The sequence below is a fragment of the Carassius gibelio genome, chromosome B1 (genome assembly GCF_023724105.1).
Source record: "Carassius gibelio isolate Cgi1373 ecotype wild population from Czech Republic chromosome B1, carGib1.2-hapl.c, whole genome shotgun sequence".
In the NCBI taxonomy this organism is placed as follows: Eukaryota; Metazoa; Chordata; class Actinopteri; order Cypriniformes; family Cyprinidae; genus Carassius; species Carassius gibelio.
This window is the reverse complement of record NC_068396.1, coordinates 23,463,058-23,483,635: the sequence shown is the minus strand read 5'-3', so window position 1 is coordinate 23,483,635 and position 20,578 is coordinate 23,463,058. Positions and strand designations below refer to the sequence as shown.

The 20,578-nt window shown below is 35.6% G+C and overlaps 1 long non-coding RNA gene across 1 annotated transcript; it reads right to left on the bottom strand.

Annotated features, from left to right (window-relative positions):
• Positions 1-8,110: 8,110 nt before the first annotated feature.
• Positions 8,111-15,488, bottom strand: LOC127949691 (uncharacterized). Its single transcript, XR_008152419.1, has 2 exons — positions 10,296-15,488; positions 8,111-10,262 (listed from the first exon to the last, which is right to left on the bottom strand). It is a non-coding gene; the product is annotated as an uncharacterized LOC127949691 (long non-coding RNA).
• Between the last annotated feature and the right edge of the window lie 5,090 nt (positions 15,489-20,578).

Below are 20,578 nucleotides of genomic sequence, written 5' to 3'. Positions count from 1 at the left end.
CAGAGAGAACAGGAGAAGAAAATAACAGAGGTGAAACGGGGCTTCTTGAGGAAAGTGGGCCCTTAGCGATGCTTTTATTGCTCCAAAAAAGCCTCTCACATTTTCTTTCCTTGCTAACAACCTCTGTGTCAGAAACCAAGAGAGGTGCTCAGTCCCACTGCTGCAACCTTCAGAATCAACAAGGAAATACACAAACATAAGTGCCCAAACAACTTAATTTCAAGAAATCTCTTTACTTTTTCATAAGCTTGCACTATTTGCAGCTTCTTCTTGCACTAAAGGGATGGTTAACCCAAAATGAAACTTCTGCCAACACTTTTTTCTTCTTCTTTGGAAGAATGCTTCAAAAATTGTCCATACCTTGAATGCCACTGGGGTCCAAAACAAAACTGATAATTGATAATTGATAATTGACATCTCCATTTCTTGTCAGTTGGGTACAATTAAAGGGAACCTACACTGACCTGATGCATTGATACATCAGATTGAATTCTGGGGAATTTGGAGCCCAATGCCTTGAACTCTTTTGTCATGTTTTTCAAACCATTCCTGAAGAATTTTTGCAGCATGGCAAGGGGCATTATTTTCCTAAAAGAGGGCACCACCATCATGAAGCATTCACTGCCATGAAGGAGTGCATGTGGTTTTGAAAAATCTTTAGGAATGTGACATGATATTAATTTCTCCTGTCAGGCTTTAATATTGTAGCTGATCAGTGTATATACTTTGCTCCCCCTAGGAAATGGTGGACAGGAAGGCCACTTAGAATGATACATTGGGGTGTTTGCTCCATTTGTTACTCACTGAATAGAATACAATATGTCAAGCTGAATAACCCACCTATTCTGGATACATTTTATGTTTTTCTCATGCTTTATGTGGCACTGTGGTAATTAGTAGAGTAACCAGTCTCTCAATGGCTGGGCTTTGTCACAGAGGTCAGTCTCTCGACACGTATCATGTACCCATCACTGAACCATTAAGATTCATAACAGTATGAGTAGACATTACAGTTCAGTTGCTCACAGGAGATGGAAAGCTTGAAATATGAAATGGTGGAACCATAAGTAATAGCTGTTCTTCTCTACATTCAGCCTGAGGCACCTGTGGCAAGCTTAAACTGAAACCATAGTGAATCTACTCTGCTTTACTGACACCAGGTGTCTTTGATGTCTATCTGCACAGGTCGACAAAACACATTCAGTAAAGGCTATTTCCATAAATTCAAAGACTCTATCTACATGCTTGCATAATAAAATATCTGAAGCTGCTCAGGTGGCTCTATTATCTGATCTTGACGAGGCAAGAGGATCTGCTAGATACCTGCATGTGACAACTGGTGGGTTATGCCAGAAACCTGATCTGATGGCTGCTATAAGAAAACATTGCTGCCATCTGTGAATGTATGAAACTTTTTTTCTGTTATTGAATGTGTAGAGAGGTTAAACCTCTTATTTCTTATCCAACATTTTAATGGGGAAATGCAAAAATGCTACAGAAAATAAAATCTTATAGTTACCTTGCCATCATATCTCTGTACAATGTAAACATTACAACTGAATAAAAAAAACACCTACACTTGTTTCAGCCAAAATATTTAAAATGTTTATAAAATCAATTGTTGAATAAAAGAGTAAATAAAACAAAAGTATGATTCACCCAATAATTTACTTAGGAATACATTCTATATATTAAATGTGTAATGTATATTTATGGTAAAGTAATATTTTGATAATTATTATGAAAATAATAAAAAATTATATATGCAATTGTATATTTATAAAATAACTACTTAAAATAACACCAAATTTATATTAAATAAAACAAATTAGTAACAGCAAACACTAGAGAGAGTTCATATGCAGCAGTTGAGAGCAGGCAGCTGCACAACTAAAACGTAACGGTGTTGTATGGCGCATTTCGGATAGATGCTCAGTAAAGTCTAAAGTGGGAGCAAAAAGAAGAGTAAGGCTCTACCTCTGTTGTGTGTGCACATACTCTGTGTGACATTCTTTGCTTAAAAATCACATGGTTTTGATGATGGAACACATCTTACATTGAAAATGTAAATATTTCAAAAGATCACGATGAGGCATTTAATATGCAACCACATCAGTTAACCTAAGATACAGATGGAGGTTTTAAATACCTGGCATCATTTATTATAAATATCACTATGGTTGTTGAATGCTGAAGTAAAAAAAAAACTGGGAAGTTTGAAACAAAATAGCTAAAGCCAATATACATTAAATTAAATTAAATATACATGTCTTTAAAGAAATATTTCAGGCAAAAATTTATATTTCTTCTTTTTTTTTTTTACTGTAAACCATTGCTTCTGGCAAAAATACATGTCCATATTAATGCTTCTTCCATAAAAAATAAATAAATAAATAAATGTCTCTTTACAACTGTTGAGACTGTCTTTAATTGTTGATATTATGGATAGGGGACTATTTTCGTTGACAGCAATCGTTTGTACTGTTATAAAAATACTGTTATATTTTTTCAGCTGTTTGGACTTTAATTCTGACAGCAACCATTTACAAAGCACAAGCTATCATTCATGTCAATGTAGTAAAATATGTATGAATCTTAATGAATAAAGAATTTATAGCCTAAAACATGCTGAATATGGTTAATAAACTTGCTAGGCCAAACAAAATACCTTGCTAAACTTTGATAGCATAATTTCTCAGAAAACATTTTTATTTTTTATTTTTTAATACCTCCACGGTATTAACAGGAAATATATTTAGGCTATGCTGTAACAATGTGATTATTTTCCACCTTAAAAACATTCTGCATATTTCTTTCTGCTGACATTCACACAACAGGCATAAAACTTTCCCACATGGATACATCATTTCAGCAGATGCTACACTGTAATCCTCTCTAGAGCAATCCAGATATTTGCCGTGGTTGTTCTGTATTGTGTATCAGATCCTTCTGTCACTGTCAACACTCCAGGATTTATTACAGAAAAAGCTCTTTTGGGCTCCCATGCAGAGACCAATACATTCCAGCCTTCTAAAAACCTGGTACAACTGGCTACATAGTGACGGCTAGACAAGAAAATCAGATGTAAAGTATGAATGAAATCCAGCAAGAGATCTTTTAAAAATTTCCAAAAGATAAAATCAAAATTAGAAATTTGTGTCCATATCTGTTTGATATCATATATTAATGTACTCTTAAGCACATAAACACATTTAAAATGTACAGTCTTTCTCTTCCAGGAAAATGAACCAAAATTATTGATGAAAAACAGAAGTCACGCTATGGTGAGACAAATGCAAGAAGAAAATTAAGATGAATGCAAATAGTCATTAAAGGGTTAGTTCACCCAAGAATGAAAATTCATCCATCTTCTATTCAATCTCGAAGCATAAATGTATAAATGTATAAAGTCCCCTTGTAGTGAATCCATGGATTTTTTGTAAGATAAGTATCCAGATTTCAAACGTATTAAACCGTTTTTGTGTAACATCTGCTGACTGTGGGACGCAGAAGACCTGCAGGTGGAAGATGGAAGAAGATGGTACGTCACACGCACGCCTCTGGGAAATGTAGGAGACAAAAGTTTTCTTACTTTAGCAAAGGAAAACCAGTCTCCTCTTGGCTTATTTCGAAATCCTAAGACGTTTTTCTTTATAAATCCTTGTTTTGTGCTTCTAATTCATGACCATTGTTTTGTTTAGTTATCTTTTCATGCTTGTCACCAACCATGCAGCGCTGACGTACTACAACATCTGCCTGCAGGTCTTCCGGTTCCCCACAGTCCCCCCAGAAGTGAGAAAAAAAGTGTTTATTACATTTGAAATCTGAATATTTATCATACAAAAATGCATTGATTTGCTACGGGGGGCCTTTATTCACCCCCCAGAGTCATGTGAGGGACGTGTTATTACAGATGCATGCACTTTATTTCACAACTTCTGAATTGTTGACAACAAACACCCACTTACCCCATTGAAAGACTTGGAAGAGCAAGGACAATATTTAATATAACTTAGATTGGAGTATTCTGAAAAAAGAAAGTCAAATACACCTAGGATGCTTCGACAGTGAATAGAAGATTGTCAAATTTTTATTCTCAAGTGAACTAACCCTTTAATAATCCAAAAGAGGGTAGATACAGGACGGACAGACTGGATGCACACATTGGGACGTCGCAGACCGGACGACAAATAGTGAACTGAACACAAATAGGAGGGCTGATGAGGGTAATTTATGACACACACCTGAACCGAGTGACAATCAGACATGATGGAAAACCAGGTCACACAGAACACATGGGGGATCAAAACACATCAAAACGTCCAAGGTTGTGACAACTGTGGTTAAGTTTACAATAGATTATTTACTTGCTAGATCAAGATCAGGCAGTGAATCATGAGAGCAATGTTCTTCAATGACTTGATGAGTTAACCACGCCATTAACTTCCACTTAGTTATGGCTTAATATGTCAGAAAAATCACATTCACAAAGAGGTACATGAACAACATATCCTGTGGCAATAAATCACCTACAGTATATGAATAATCTCTAGAAGAAAAGATTAGCAGTATTTATGAAATTATCACTACAGGGGGACTTAATTGTTAAATAATATTAATAATGCCCTCCAGGCATCACTTAACATCAGGAAATAGAATATTCTGCAACAGGGATGTATCTTAAACAAAGTAAGCATCTCCAGTTGTTGAATAGAAGTTTTCATTTTGTTATGGTATGTTATAATAAGTTCCTATTTAGCACTGGAATTTGCTATTTTTAATACTGTGTGTTCATTGCGGCTGTTATTGTATCAGTGGCAAAATGTGACAGCAGAGAGAGATAGAGATAGAGAAATGTATAGCCACACTTTAGTTAAATGTATCATTTTTTAAATAAAAAAATCACAGTAGGGCGAGATAGAAACCTGCTACTCAAAGCTTAAATGTAATGACCAATGAATTATAATTAAAATGAACCTTTTTAATCATATTGAAGCCAGCGATGCCACCAACCTCACCTCTGGTTTATCACGTCTGAGTGAATCACTTTTAACGCTGGGATGTTCAGCCGGACTGTCCCAAAGCTTGATGGAGACCTGAGAGAACCTGAGAGGTTGCGATATAGAGTTTCCCAGGAGAAATAACAGACCTTTTAGCCCACGGCTGCCAACATTCGCACGTATCGGTACACGCTAACAAATACACAGCTCACCCCATTTCAACCAATACTGCGCTGAGAAGAGATACAGAGTCAGACAAATGGAAATACCATACAGCTAAACTACCATATGGAGTCACTGTTTGTCATATTCTGCTTCGTAGCACTGAATAAACGCAGCTTTCACAGACCCCTCTATCTTTATTATCAGTGAATAAAGAGGAAGCTGAATGGAAAATGCTAAATTAATAAGGCCGCCAGGTGTGCCTGGAAGTGCTAAGTGTGTTAAACCATTTCAAGGACTGTCAGCTGGATCTCCTCTGGAAACCTATCGTGTGAAATCACATTAAAATCCTTTTCACTGACATTATGGCATGGAAGCTCTCTAAACTTTCAATTACTGCCCCCAGTGTTCCCTCCACCTCGGTGATTTCACAACCCACTCGCCTTTTCTCCCAAAGCCCAGCTGATCTGGATGCAGGTGGGGTTGAGATTGATTGAGCTACTGGTGGGAGCCATAATGAGCTGGGCGGCAGATGCTGGTAATCAGACTGGGCTGTAAATTGCCTTGACAGATTTGGATTGCTTCAATGACCCCCAGGTAAAAGGCTTCTGAGAGATGCTCCATTTTGATGCTTTTGTCCCCTAGTGGCAAAGCACCAGCACTTATTGGTCTTCTGCAAGTGTTTGTGTCTAAATCCCTTTTAGGCTCCATTCCAGCATGACAGGACTCTAAGAGCACAGTGATTCATCGTTTAAAGCTTCACCTCAAAGTTTAGGCAACTGTGCGGCTTTCTTATCATTAGCAGATTTATCCACAACAAACAACCGCCTGCAATCTCTCACCTATCTGTTTTCCTCTTGAACCGCTCCTCTTTGAAGCCTCAGAGGGCACAGTTGGTTGCTAATCTTGTTTCAGCGAGCTGACAAAAGCTATTGTTTCTTGCACAGATGCAAGCATGAGCCAAGATGTTTCCCTTTTTCACACAGCACTGAAAGGCGCAATCTGTTCATGAAGAAATGCCACAGCAATATGTCAGGATGCTAAAGAGATTGGTGGAAAAAAAAATCTAATATCACTAAACGGCTTATGGTGAGCACCTTCAAATTCACAGAAGATGAAATTAATTAAAAGAACATGAGTTAAAAGATTTTTAAACACACACCACAGTGGCCTCAATTCAATAAAAGTATAAGTATGGCAAGCTTAGATGGCATTATACAGCCTAACAATCGCATGTGACACTATCAATTCAGTTAAGTAACGAATGGCAAAAGATAAAAAGGCAGCTTAACATTAACCAATAGAATTTTATACATAACAATAATAATAATAATAATAATAATAATCACATACTTAAAAAAAATTACCTGGTGTATATTATAGGTAGATGCAGAAATAATAATGAATAAATGGTGGTTACATGCTACATAATAAAGTCAAGTAAATCTCTGTACAATGTCAGAAGAAAAAAAATCATTATATACCTTATAATACACACTCTGAAATTTTGGTATTATTTATTTTACACCCCTGGAGGATCAAGGTTTGAGGTTTGATTGAAAACTTGGTAATTTTTATGTCGCTTGTATGAGAGATTCTGAAACAGTCTTTGTGCTTCCTCAAGTGCTGCCTCAAACTTGAAGAAGCCTTGGTATGTCTTAAACATTTACTAATATTTTCATTTAGTAGAACCATGAATAAATGCAATTATAAAAACAGAGACATCCTGTGACTTAAACTATTAAACTGAGAGTGTGTTAAAGTAAAGCTGCTTAAGTTTTTATTTTCATTGCATAGGCAAAAGCAAAAACGGATTTCAGTCTGCTGCAACTTGACACAAAGTGCATTTGTCTTTCACTTTCAATTGCCAACAGCAGTCACAAGTGCATTAATTACATAATAATGAAACTTCTTCCCATCACAAAAGATGACAATGACTGAAGCTGAACTTTAAAGCATCATAGAAAATTTATAATCCAATAGCTCAAAATATGCAGTGCATGTTATTGTATAACACTCTTTCAAATAAATAAATAAATAAAAAACAAAGAAACAAACATACAAATACAAATATATACATCACTCTCTCAAATACAGTTTCTGAAATGCTTATCTAAAACCCACAAAAAAAAATGGTTGGTTGAATGTTAGGATTGTTCACAATCTCATGAAATGCCCAACACTATTTTATATGCCTCAGAGTCGAGTCATTGAGAGAATACAGCTTGAGAAAATTGGATCTGTCTCTCAGGAGCCCTCAGAGGAGGCAGAGGAGAAGGAGGAGGAAGAAGATGGGGGATGTAGTTAGGTAGGTGGCTAAAGGTGTGTCACATTTACTGTTGTTCTGTGAATCTTCCCAGCTAAAATACGTTCATTCCAACAGGATTCCACAAAAAAACACAAATGTCACGAGAGGGTGAATCTGCATCATTTAAAGGTGACTTCATAAATAACCACAATATTCACAAATAACCAACATTTTTGCTAGTGTGACAACATCTTAAAGGAATGGTTCACCCAAAAATGATCATTTGCTTTTACTATTGCTCACTAATGGAAAACATCACAATAATCCACAAATAATCCGGACCACGGTAGTCCATCAATTACGATCTTGCGAAGTAAAAAGATGCATGGTTGTCTGCCATTATGCCTTAATAATGGATTTGTTTCTTACAAACATGTCATTTTTATGTCATTGACAGACAGGAGTTGTGCGGATTACTAGTTGTTTTAGTATTATTCTGACAGGAAAATCATGGCAAAAGCACAGCACACCTTTTTCAAACTATGAATTTCTTACACAGCTCTGGGATTCATACAGGCCCTACAGAGCTCCACTTACTGCTCGGAGTGGGGTAGTTATTTCAGATACTAAGCACTGTAGGGGAATTTACAGTTAAAACCCAAGGACCAGATATGTCGCAATGAAGACCAGGACTCAGAAATGAGTTCAATTAATAATAATAATTTTACTTGAAGAAAATAGTTTGCAATTTCATCAGCAGAAGTCAGCTTCAACACTCTCGAAGGAGTTCGCAGGCCGCCCCCAGTACAATACAAAATCAACCACAGTTATACCCTGACAGAGGATACTAATTGCGTCAATACATGAGTCAACAAAATTCTGATTGGTTCCAAAACCTAGATAAAACTCTCCAAAGACGTATATCTGATATGCTGGACACTGGCAGTTGATTTTTGTCCTGGGACTGTCTGAGCTTCTCCCTGTACAGACAGATACTAACACACGTACACAGAGAACTTATCTAAAATTCAAGGCTTTCTAGCACTGGCGAGTGTCTTATCATTACGGTTGGATAAACACACATAATATGTGGACATTAATCTTGAGGAAAAGAAATACAGCACACATAAGGTTACACATTTCACTCTGGCTATAACTTGATTAATAGTCAAACAAGAAATCATGTAATAATTTAATTAATATCAGTATGAAGGATATGGCAAATCGGCATCCACTCCTTCAGTCCCCCGTTTTAGATCAATGTGGGGTCTAATACCCCACATCTGGTCTAATAAATGAGGTCAGGTGTAGTTGTGATGCATGCTAAGAATGCAGGCTGTTGGTCAACTTAAGCAGGTGCATATACTTAAGATCTCTGGTACTGGCTGACATTTCTAGTAATAAACACATTATTTTGTACAAAATACTTCCCATAATCATTCTTACTTCCCATATACATTCATCTACTTACTTAATCCCACAATATCGCCACTTGCACTAGTCTTTCTTCACATAATGTCTTTTCCAGTGAATTATTCTGTGTGTCCCTCTACCTGGAAAAGTGTCCTCCATCCATATATACTTTCATCAACATATCTTTGTAAATACCTCTCTTCCTACTACAGCTACTTCACACTTACCCTCTAAAACAAAACATTTATCCAACAGCCTTAAGACTAAATTTGCATATTCTTTAACCAGATTTAACAAATCATTAAAGAAAACCGCATACACTATAACCAATTCATTTTTTTTTAACCCTTAAGAAGGATATTTGCCTTATTTGTTTTCTTTTAGCATGTTTTATACAACTATGATGAATTTTAGTTAATTTGGTCATATCTTAAAATAAACTCATTACAATAAACTTCCAGCTTCTCTGGAAGCCGGGCTAAATGAATAACCACTGTTATTGCATTCCTGACATATGTCAGACCCTCAGTCACCTCACAGATACCAAATATAGACATTGCTTATAACCTAAATCCCAGTAAAGATACCCTTATTTTATGAAAATCTATAATTTTCCCCATCAATGGTACAATTATAGAGATTGATTATCTATTTTACCCTTTCATTCCAAACTTGGTGTTAAAAACACAAAATTAAACAAACCAAAAATAAGTAAGATCAATATTGAGCCATCTTAAAAAAATAAAAATAATCATAATCATAATTTCCTCGAAAACCTAGAGCAGTTCCTAGTTTATTACTTAATAGCCCTTTTATTAAGTTTTAGTTTCACCACGAATCCATTTGCAGTCATCATAGTTCACATGCTGTTTAAACATACATTAACCATTAACCCAAACTTGTCATTGTTAACAACATTTGATCAAAATTACATTTTAAGTATTGAAGTGTCTAACTTCAAAAATACAACTAACCTATCCACTTATTGTCATGCATGTATTTTATACCAGGACATTACTGTTAACCATACTCATTGCCTTATTATTACCCTTTTTTTTTTTTTTTTTTTTTTTTTAATGTAAGTCTTGTCAATTATCATACCATATTACTGTACTCAGACTATATTAATGACACATTCAGAAGCAAATCCTCAATACCTCGTATTAAGTCAATTTAGTTCTCACTGTTTTGTCAGTTAGAAATGCTTACACATCAGCTACGTGATCAATGTCTTTAAAACCCTTGTTCATGTTTGTCATTTGGCAGTGATATTTATTTACTCAAAATTATTATAAACTGAAAAAGAGCACACAGATTTCCCAATACTATTACTAAATGAACAATACTATTACTTAGTTCTAAACGCCCAAATATTTATTAAAGAGACATCCTCAGTTTCTGTAAATCTGTATTGAAACAGTATACATTATCAAAAAGCCCTGTCAGTGTTCACAATATTAATTTGATTTGACCTGACAGGTGTTCATAAGCAGCTCCATAGAGCCTATTACAATTGTTTTGTTCAAACAAAATTTATTATTATTTTTTTTTTTTTTGCTGTGCTATTTCAATTAATTCAAACCTCTTGTTATGGATTTGCTCCATTAAGGGGCTATCCACACGTTTTTGTTCAACTTATCTCTGTTCTACATAAACCACTACATAAAGCTTTTGCACTATATTACACAAGCAGGATTCACTCCTTTGTTTTCCCACCAGGCTTCTTTATGTGAGGGTGCTCTCTGGATAATTTGGTTAGTGACGTAGCCAATCTGTCACTGTTTTTCTGCCGTCAAGTCTAAAATATTTACCTTCACCATTCAAACAACAAAGTGTTAACTTGTTAAAATTTAGACCCTCATTTAAATTTAGGCATGGATTTTAAACCCATTTTTGACGGCAAACTTAAATTTCACAAATCCAATCATATAAACACTCTTTAACATATTAATCCAGAGAGTGATTTAAATCAGCATTATAAAAGACAAAACAAGTCATTATTACCAGTGGCAGACAGAGCTGGATAACCAATCCACTTAAAGCTCGTCCCATGTTTGGCATTGTCTTTTCATTAGTTTCACTCAGAATTATCGACTTCTGTAAAGTAATTTCACTTAACACATCTGTAATGATAAAACACTCATTCCAGAGGTTAGTGACTCAATTGAAACAAAACAGGAACAGAATTGTCCCCCAATAATATATATATAGCCATCCTCATGCATGCACATACTTAACACATTTATATTTTAACATCTCATATTTAAGGTTTTCCTTTTGGTATTAAATCGGAAGGATTTAAACTCAAACATTGTCTGTGCATTTTACCAAGTTTGTACCTAATCTCTTATCTAATCTCAAAGTTTGCCTGTTCATTAATGATTTTTATTTTGAGAAAGATCAGCTGGGTTGTTTTGGTCTTAAAATTATTGCTCTGTTTTGGTTACTCTTTCTTAGCAGGCCAATAATAGAAGAAGAGCACTATCCCTGCCTCCACTCAAGCACTCTCTCTCTCTCTCTCTTACTGTGCAAAATATTATTTATTTATTTATTTTGACAATTTTTGCCAAACTTTAACTTAGACTATAATATAAAATTCATTACAACATATAACCCTAAATTATTCAAATAAGTTAAAAATGTCAAAGTTTCTAGATCTAAAATCTCAGTTTAAACTGTTTAAAATACATAATGCTAGGAACATTTCTTTAAAATTATTTTTACCTTACATGCTTAATTCCCTTAACCTTTGTTATCTAAATCATCTCTTGATTAAGCAGAAGCAGTCTTCATTTTTAGCCACCACCATATCTTGTAATCATCTTATGCCATGCCTAATGACCTGCATGAGTAAAGACTATGATATAGACATATTAGTTCAATATCATTTTAGCCTCATAAGAAATTTTTGTCTCAAAATAATGGCTGTCATCACATGGTCTCAGATGGTTCTTGAAAGCCCATTGCCATTAACTTTTTATAAATAAGCTCCTTGTCCTCAGGGTGTGATCCACTGGCATAGTTGCATCAAGTTGTGGACGCTTGTCACAACAATCAGTCAAGGAATGTGGTTGCTGGTGATCAGGTCTGGAGGAGCTCACATTTTGAGGCAGATTGCTGTACTTCCTACAGTTCCCCTCTTAATGATGCTCTAGGCCTATCAAGCATCCGCTCAACTCCACTACCATCTCACATATAACACCTCCCTTCAGGGCAGGTGCCCAGTGGCGGTGACCCCCTGCCTTAGGTTGTCCCCTATTGGCCAGAAGAGGATCTTACCCGTCATTGAGAAATCACCTCATGCACACTGGTAACCACTCTTTCCCGTTGCAACATCCTCGACAGTCTTCTTCCAGAATCCAGTATTTCCTGCAGCTTAGGAAAGGTGCACTCAAGAACCATGAGAGCCATTGACAGCACCTACTAGTGTTAAAACATTGAAAAAGGTTAATCAAACTAATGTTTAATTGCTAAACTCAATTGGATACCTCCAAACTATCATGCTGAGATTACTCAGTGAATTTATTTTTCACACCCGTCCATTCATTGTAATTTTCTGTTGCTTCTGTAGCTGCATCCATCAGGCCCTGTATGATGGTGGAGACTAAAAATAAGACAGATAAGTTACTGGTCATAGAACAAATAGCAATACAACTGTTTAACTATTCAAAATTATTACATCTATAGCTCAGGGTCTGTATTATGATTTTAAAGACCTCATGTCTCTTCAACAATTGCTCCTAAATTGTTATTCATTATTTTTATAATCTCTTATTTCTTACATGCATTGGGCAGTTGAACATTTAACTACCAATTGCCCTCTTAATGCATTAAATCTGAACTCTTTTTAGCATGTCCTTTAGCATCTCTGCCTATGATTTGACTGAAACACTGTGCTGTACTATAAATATCTTATCACTTAAACACAAGCTCAGATAACGGCATTTTAGCTTACTTTGAATGAGAGAGAGAGAACTCTGAGGGATTCAGGACTCGTAACAATGCATTATCATTCATTTTTAACATAATTTCATCGTACTATCATTTTACTCTAGCCCAGTTTAAAACTTGTCAGAAATTATATGCATTTTAAAAATAAACATCTTTATATTTGTATTTTTACTTTATTTTCGCAACTCAAATGTTTCTCAAAGTTCTTTGCAGTCATTGTCATTACTTTTACATCAACTTGTATTTATCCATTCACTTAATTCTGGCCATGGCTTCTGAATTTCAACATTGGTTTTAAATCTGTCAGAGGTTATCTGACCCAGGTATGTTACTTTGGGTCTTGCTTGCATGCTGTCTTCAAAGTTACTTCGAAACCCCCGTTTATGTTACTTGTTTACAACTTTATCATCTCATAAACAAAAAATAATTTTCTTTTCTCTTCTTTTTTCTTTTTTTATGATGCTGCGTGACTACAATTTTGCAATCCAACAATAAAATTACTCTTTTGGCCAAACATTAGTAAATATAGGAATTACATTTTTTTTTTTTTTACTCAGAACATGTCTCTGGTACTTTCAAAGCTTAAGCCAGAGTCATGGTGGGGGCCAGCATGAGATAAAACAATGGCTTCATTGTAGTCAAAGCAATTTTATCTTTTAAAGCAAAACATAAGCTTCTAAGTTTTTCCAAAATGCCACTGCCAATTTGTGTGCCTACAGTTTTTTTTTTTTTTCACTAACCCAGAATTCTGTTCAGTATTCCTTGTCAGGACTTTCAACAATTATATAGGAACTGGAACAGGTCTTATGATATCATTCTTTGTCATTTAAACCTTCTATGCACAGAGAATCAGATTAAATCATCACTCAGTTACTTCTGGGATTATTTTTAACAAATCGGCACATACATTTATAAATGTTTATTTCTCAGGTTCTTTCTAAGTTTAAAGCCAATCAAGTTTTTGTTTTAACATTACAATCAGAATTAAAGCTCAGACTGATCATTCTTTAAATGAATTCAGAGAATATATATATATTTTTAAAGTCAGAGCTTCAGAGCCAAACTGTTTACAGCATTTGCTCTCTTCTGTTTCATTATTTCTATCAGGGCTGACCAGGTTACCTAATTTGTCAGTCATATTTCTATCATAAACCAAAAACATATTGAGAGGGCGATCTTACCAACAGCACTTGACTTCTGCGTGATGAAATTGCAAAGTATATTCCAGAATTTCCATATACTGGTCCAATCCAATCAGGGTCATGAAAACTACATTTTAGCTCTTTTGGGGTTGTTCCTGAGGCATACCAGATCAATCAACACTTTCCCTTTGCATATATCCCTATATTTTTATAGGTGCACATATGAATTATCACTATTTATTTTTAAACACTAATTTTGGATACTCTTTTCCCTAACCACTGACCTGGCCTATTTCTAAGCTCGGGGCGCCCCCGTCTGTAATGGTGGGTGATCGAGAGTTGGAAGAGCGAGATACGACTAGAACCCCCGTCTAGCGTCTTACATTCTTCTCGGGATTTCCCATACCCCTACTTTGGCTTACCTGGCAGTAAATGCACTGCCCTTTATGGCCTCTCGTGCCTTTTGGCTCTCTGTGCTTGACCCAGCACTGCCTATTTACGGCCCTACGTGTCCTTTGTCCCTCGGTGCTTGACCCAGCACTGCCCTTTACGGGTTCACATGCCTGTTAAGAATGCGTTTTTGTCCCCCCCTGGACTGTGCACACCTAGAAACAAATTTTTACGTCTCTCTCTAAGACCTATAGGTGTGCACCTGTTCCCTCTGTAACTGTACACATCTCTAAATATCTTATATCAAGACCTACCGATGTGTACTTGTACCCCTTATACTCACAAGGTTACTTATTTACAGGTATATTGTGACACCAATTTACCTACTCCACCCTGGAGCTGGTGTCTACCCCCTCACGTCTGAGTGAGTCTATCGTTCCTCCTTCTCTCGACCCCCTCCACTTACAGACAGTCCCTAACCAATAATATTAAATCTAAAGTCTTTCCTACCTTGGTTTGATGATTGATCAGGGATGTCAACAAAGAACTATTGCCCGCCGATCCTCCACCATTAACTGTAGGGGAATTTACAGTTAAAACCCAAGGACCAGATATGTCGCAATGAAGACCAGGACTCAGAAATGAGTTCAATTAATAATAATAATTTTACTTGAAGAAAATAGTTTGCAATTTCATCAGCAGAAGTCAGCTTCAACACTCTCGAAGGAGTTCGCAGGCCGCCCCCAGTACAATACAAAATCAACCACAGTTATACCCTGACAGAGGATACTAATTGCGTCAATACATGAGTCAACAAAATTCTGATTGGTTCCAAAACCTAGATAAAACTCTCCAAAGACGTATATCTGATATGCTGGACACTGGCAGTTGATTTTTGTCCTGGGACTGTCTGAGCTTCTCCCTGTACAGACAGATACTAACACACGTACACAGAGAACTTATCTAAAATTCAAGGCTTTCTAGCACTGGCGAGTGTCTTATCATTACGGTTGGATAAACACACATAATATGTGGACATTAATCTTGAGGAAAAGAAATACAGCACACATAAGGTTACACATTTCACTCTGGCTATAACTTGATTAATAGTCAAACAAGAAATCATGTAATAATTTAATTAATATCAGTATGAAGGATATGGCAAATCGGCATCCACTCCTTCAGCACACTAGCCAGAGAGTTTGTGGGAATACAGCAGGTCAGTTAAGGCATGTCACTGTCAACAACAGAATGGACTAAACAAGGGAAGAGGATTGAAAAGTTTGACCACCTTTATATTTCCATAATTTGTTTGACAGCCAAGAGGAACTAGATTATTTAGCAAAATATATACCTGTACACAGTGTTTCAAAATGCAAATTTCTTACCTCGAATACCCCTACAATGAGCCATTAAGATCACAGTTTATCAGCTTTAACAATGGGAAAATGATACAGAGAGATGATTTTCAAAATGTATGTTTTATTTTATTTTTTTAATTCCATTTTAAGCTTAAATGTTCTTACAATATGTTTAAATATATTTGTATACTTCACACAAAATGCACCTACTAGATTTTAAATAGGTGTCCAGAGATATGACACCTCTCTCTGTGACAGCCCATAGGCTCTGGTAGGCACTTATTTTATCAAGAAATACTTTCTGCCAGCCAATTAGAGTGCATGTTTTAGACTCTGCTTGGTTTTGAGGATGTACTACTGTATAGCAATGCAGCACTTTGTAGCATTTTCTATATGCAAGTGGAGTTGAGCATTTAGTTTGAATGTGTATTTCCAAATTTGTTCCTTTTTTATCATGCAGTGCAGTAAATACTATTTTATTCATAGCAGCCTCTTACATGCTGCCTAGGAATCCATAGCATGTTAATAGCATTTCAGGCTATGCATATTTCATCACCAGAGTATAATCTAGTAAAAGGCTGTTAGAATGTTTTTGAAGTGATGAGAATATGCTAAAGCTGTTCACATAAAAAGCATGCTTAAAATGAATCTTCAATGTGCATGTGTAGGTATAAAACAAATTTAACCCACACAGTCCAGATTTGGGAGAGAAAACAAACCTTCTTAAACCGCCTTTTCACTGCTTACAACAAACAGCAGACAGCAGAGTGGAGGCCATTCATTTCCAATGGAGACTAACACAGGGGTTGCATGGAGTTCAAACTCACTGTGCATCTCAAGCATCATTGAAGATTTGGACTGGACAGTCCAACTGGATTTGTTTTATTCAAATCAAATCTATAACATCAAATTACTTTATTAATAAGGTTAATAATACTGGGATATTGTGACAGATGTTGATCAAGAAAAGTCCACTCAGTCTTTTGTCAGACACTTGCAAACAAAGATTAACAAGCCTTAACCAATTTGCCACAGAAAACTATGAGATAAATCACTTTTAGGCAGGTAAATGGTGTTCCATGAATCACTATGTGTTTTTACAGGAATAAATTTTGTTGTGTGTATATTAATCAGTGTGATTATTATGGGATTTAAAAAAAATAAGAGATAGTACTGAATGTATACACTGTGTGTATAGGCCTTCACATTATTTACCTTTACTCTTACACAAGCTGCTTGATTACAATCTCCCCATGCTGATTACATCTGCAACCACACTGCCAGTTTTCTTCTCCCTAAGGATATAAAAAGAAGCTGAACTCACTGAAACATCCAGTGACTTAATTGGCTGTACTCCTGTAGTCCAGAAGAATCTGTAGCAGCCGAAGAAATCCCGTACTTTGCTGGAGAGGTGATGTGTTGACGTGCCTTGAATACACTGACACTGTGGAGCTGCTGGAGTTATGGGAACTGTAGGGAAAACCCAGCAGCAAATATTTAAAATTTTACTCAAAAATATTACACACTTCTTTTTGACCTCTTTTATTATTTATATCACCTAATTACCTAAATTAATATGTTCCCTTATAAAATCATTTCCTGCAAATGCAATAAACAAAATCTACTACTGTAATATATAAGCTCAACTAATGAATTATTCATTTGGAAGTGTATGAATTATCACTTTCTCTGCTAATTGTAGTGTTAATTGTATACAATGAATACCATTTATCAGTGCCAGTCTATTTAACTCTCACATAAGACAAATGTTTTTCAAGCTTTCCTGAGTTATAAGTTTCCCTGTTTGCCAAAGAAGTATAACTAAAAGGCTGAAAAATAAAAATTTATACTAATACAGTTGGGCATTATGATTAAGACCATATTTTCATCTAGCATATTTAAGTATTTTATTTTGTTCTTGTTAAAATCTGGAGGGGTATCTCTGATAATTTATTACCCTTTTGGCTCTTAAAGCTTTGTCATCTGTCATCTCAATTGGCAAAAACTACATTTTGGACTCATAATTTATCCTATTTTTGAAAGAAATAAAAAGGGGGTGTTCCATATTTATTTCATTTCTTTGTTATTTTTTGACACAATCCCTAATTCAACCATATTTTCCAAGTCTTTAAAAGACGAACATTAGTAAGCTAGGCAGATGCATTTCTTATTTATGGGAGGCACTTTTAGAACAACATGAATGATGCACAGAGAAGCCTTTAAATGATACTTAAAATAAGAAATGATATGCTGCTTCAAATTCTTCAAGCACTTTGACCAAGTTTTTGTAGACACTGAGATATTGAGATCTTGTCAGTGCATACTAAATAATTCCTCAAAAATCGCTAATTTGATCATGTTAAGTATTCAAAAACTCATCATATCTACAGTAGCCTATATTGTAGGGATTTTTACACATTCAACTCTTTCTGAATAAAAGTGCTGGTAAATTACAATTTAAAGATTAACTGTGAACAGGGAATTATGAGAAATACCATTTAATCACAGCTGGCAATTTTCCTGGATGAGAAGTTGGTAAATGAATGTTTTGAAAAGATGTTTGAAAAAAAGCAATTATGCTTGGTCTGTATGAGCTTCAAGTTTAGCTCCAAGTTCCTGCTTTGCATTTTCAAAAAGTTTTATGTAATGACAATGTTTTCAAATTTCTATCCATTCACATGGATCTGGGAAAAAATGGCAAAAAAATCTATTTTATTTATATGTTTTTTATGTTTATTTTTATTTATAGCATGCCAGGCCAGTAATTGGCGATGTGACTTTGCAAAGAAACACTAATGCATGCACACCTACCTATAGCCTGAACGCATAATACCCATACACCGTCACCATTTTTACAAATACAGGTTTTTGAGACAATAATGGTATGGGTTTTCAAAAAATTACGCTTTAAATTGCTTTTTCAATTTAAATTTTCCAATAAGAGCTGCTGCAGTTGACCATGCAATTTCACGAACTGACTTCAATAATTCACATGTAGGTTTTTATGGTTTACCGGGACTCTCCATTGGTATAATAGTTTTTATAAACAACATTTTCTATCTCCCTACACCAGCCCTGCTCCTAAACCTATACTCTTCACAGGAAACTTTTTTGCGTTTTTAGATTTAAAAAATGCTTCTTCTTTTTTTAAAGCAATTTGAATTAGGGGGACACCTAAAAAAATTTTGTTCTCATGAACCACAGACAAGCATACAAGAGAAGAGGCATTAGTTTTTCATTTAAACACTCTAAATCCTATCATTTAAGGTTTATCATCATGACACAGAAGGTTTTTATTTATTTATTTATTTTCGCCAGGGCAGGAGCAGGAGTGTATGTGTGTGTGTGTGTGTGTGTGTGTGTGTGTGCGTGCGTGTGTGGATTGTTCATGTGTCTTCTAATCTGGACATCACATGTGTGCAGCAGTGCATGTCTGTTTGCATGAGAAGAGCCTACATGAGCAATCCTGCACATCCTATTTCAGTTGAAAAAAAAAAATCATATTACATTAGCCATAGATGGGAGGTGAGATTAGGGCTACTGTACAAGTGCACTATTAATGTGAAAACCACACACCAAAGAATTGTCTCTATTCTAATCTCATTGACACTCTTTTATCATTTTGTCCCTCTCAATATAGGGTTTGAGTTGTGTTCTGCTGACAGGTCAGCACTTTCATGCTTCCATACCCTTCAGAGATCATCATTAGTGTGAATTATGAATGTGGTTAATTGACATAACAGATGACATAATGGCATGAGGCGCCAGAAATGAACTCATCCCTGTAATATAATATAGTGTAAGAAAGGAACAATTACACAATAATTACACAAGATATGACTGGGGAAAAAAATTATTATTGCTTTTTTTCTTTTTTTAGCTTATTCATTTTTATATTTTATGCTACTATCTACCCAAACAAAAAGTCATTGTACAAGCCTTCTGCATTACATAACAGCACACACAATCCCATGCTGTATCTAACTATACTCACACACTCGCTTCACGGAATTTAACAGATACAGAAATAATCTATGTGACGTCATAATGTGTGTAATCAAGTGTTTGGCCAACTCTGCACTCCAAGGAATCCAACTCTATTCTAACTGAGGACAAAAAGCAAGTGTTTTAAAATAACAGACTTTTTTGTATTAAATAATTTTAAGATTATTAAAGAATTATAACATTACTTGCACTTAGTAAACATAATTTTGTACATGCTGTGAAAATTCCACTGAACATATGGTTTGTTAGATGTGCACCATTTTTGTTTCTGTGAAAATTCCACTGAACATATGGTTTATTAGACGTGCACAACCACCACCCCCCACCCCCGAATTTTAGAGACAGATGTTGCTTGATTGACATTTCTCTAATTCCTTGTAGTTAGCAAATGATTAGAAGAGTCTTCATGGTCCTTATGCATCCTGGTGATCATGCAAAATACAACTGTTATCTGTACTTCATTAAACTGTGGCCGTGTCGGGTGTTAGAAAAGCCATGGTGTCCAGGGAAAGATTTACATGAATAGAGAATAAAGGGATTAGCATCCATTGGAAGACAGCTGAATTAAACATGTCATTTAATGCGGCTCTCTGGGCATTGCATCATTAATTTGCCCTCATTTTGGTGCAACATCTCCACTGCTAGAACAACCTCATGGTTTCAGCAAGCATCACCAATTTGAGTCAGTGCATTGACTGGACATATGTTTTTCAGGAATTCTGTGACCATCGTAAACCTCAATGGAGCTCAGGCAGCTGAATGAAGCGTAAAGACTTTCTCAACTGGAAGGAAATGTTCTATGTGCCGTTAGGCCCCATAATAAAACACAGGGAAGCACAAAATCACAAAAGTTCTCAAGAAAGTGAAAAATATCAGTTGTGAAAGTAAACATTTTGGAATTTTACA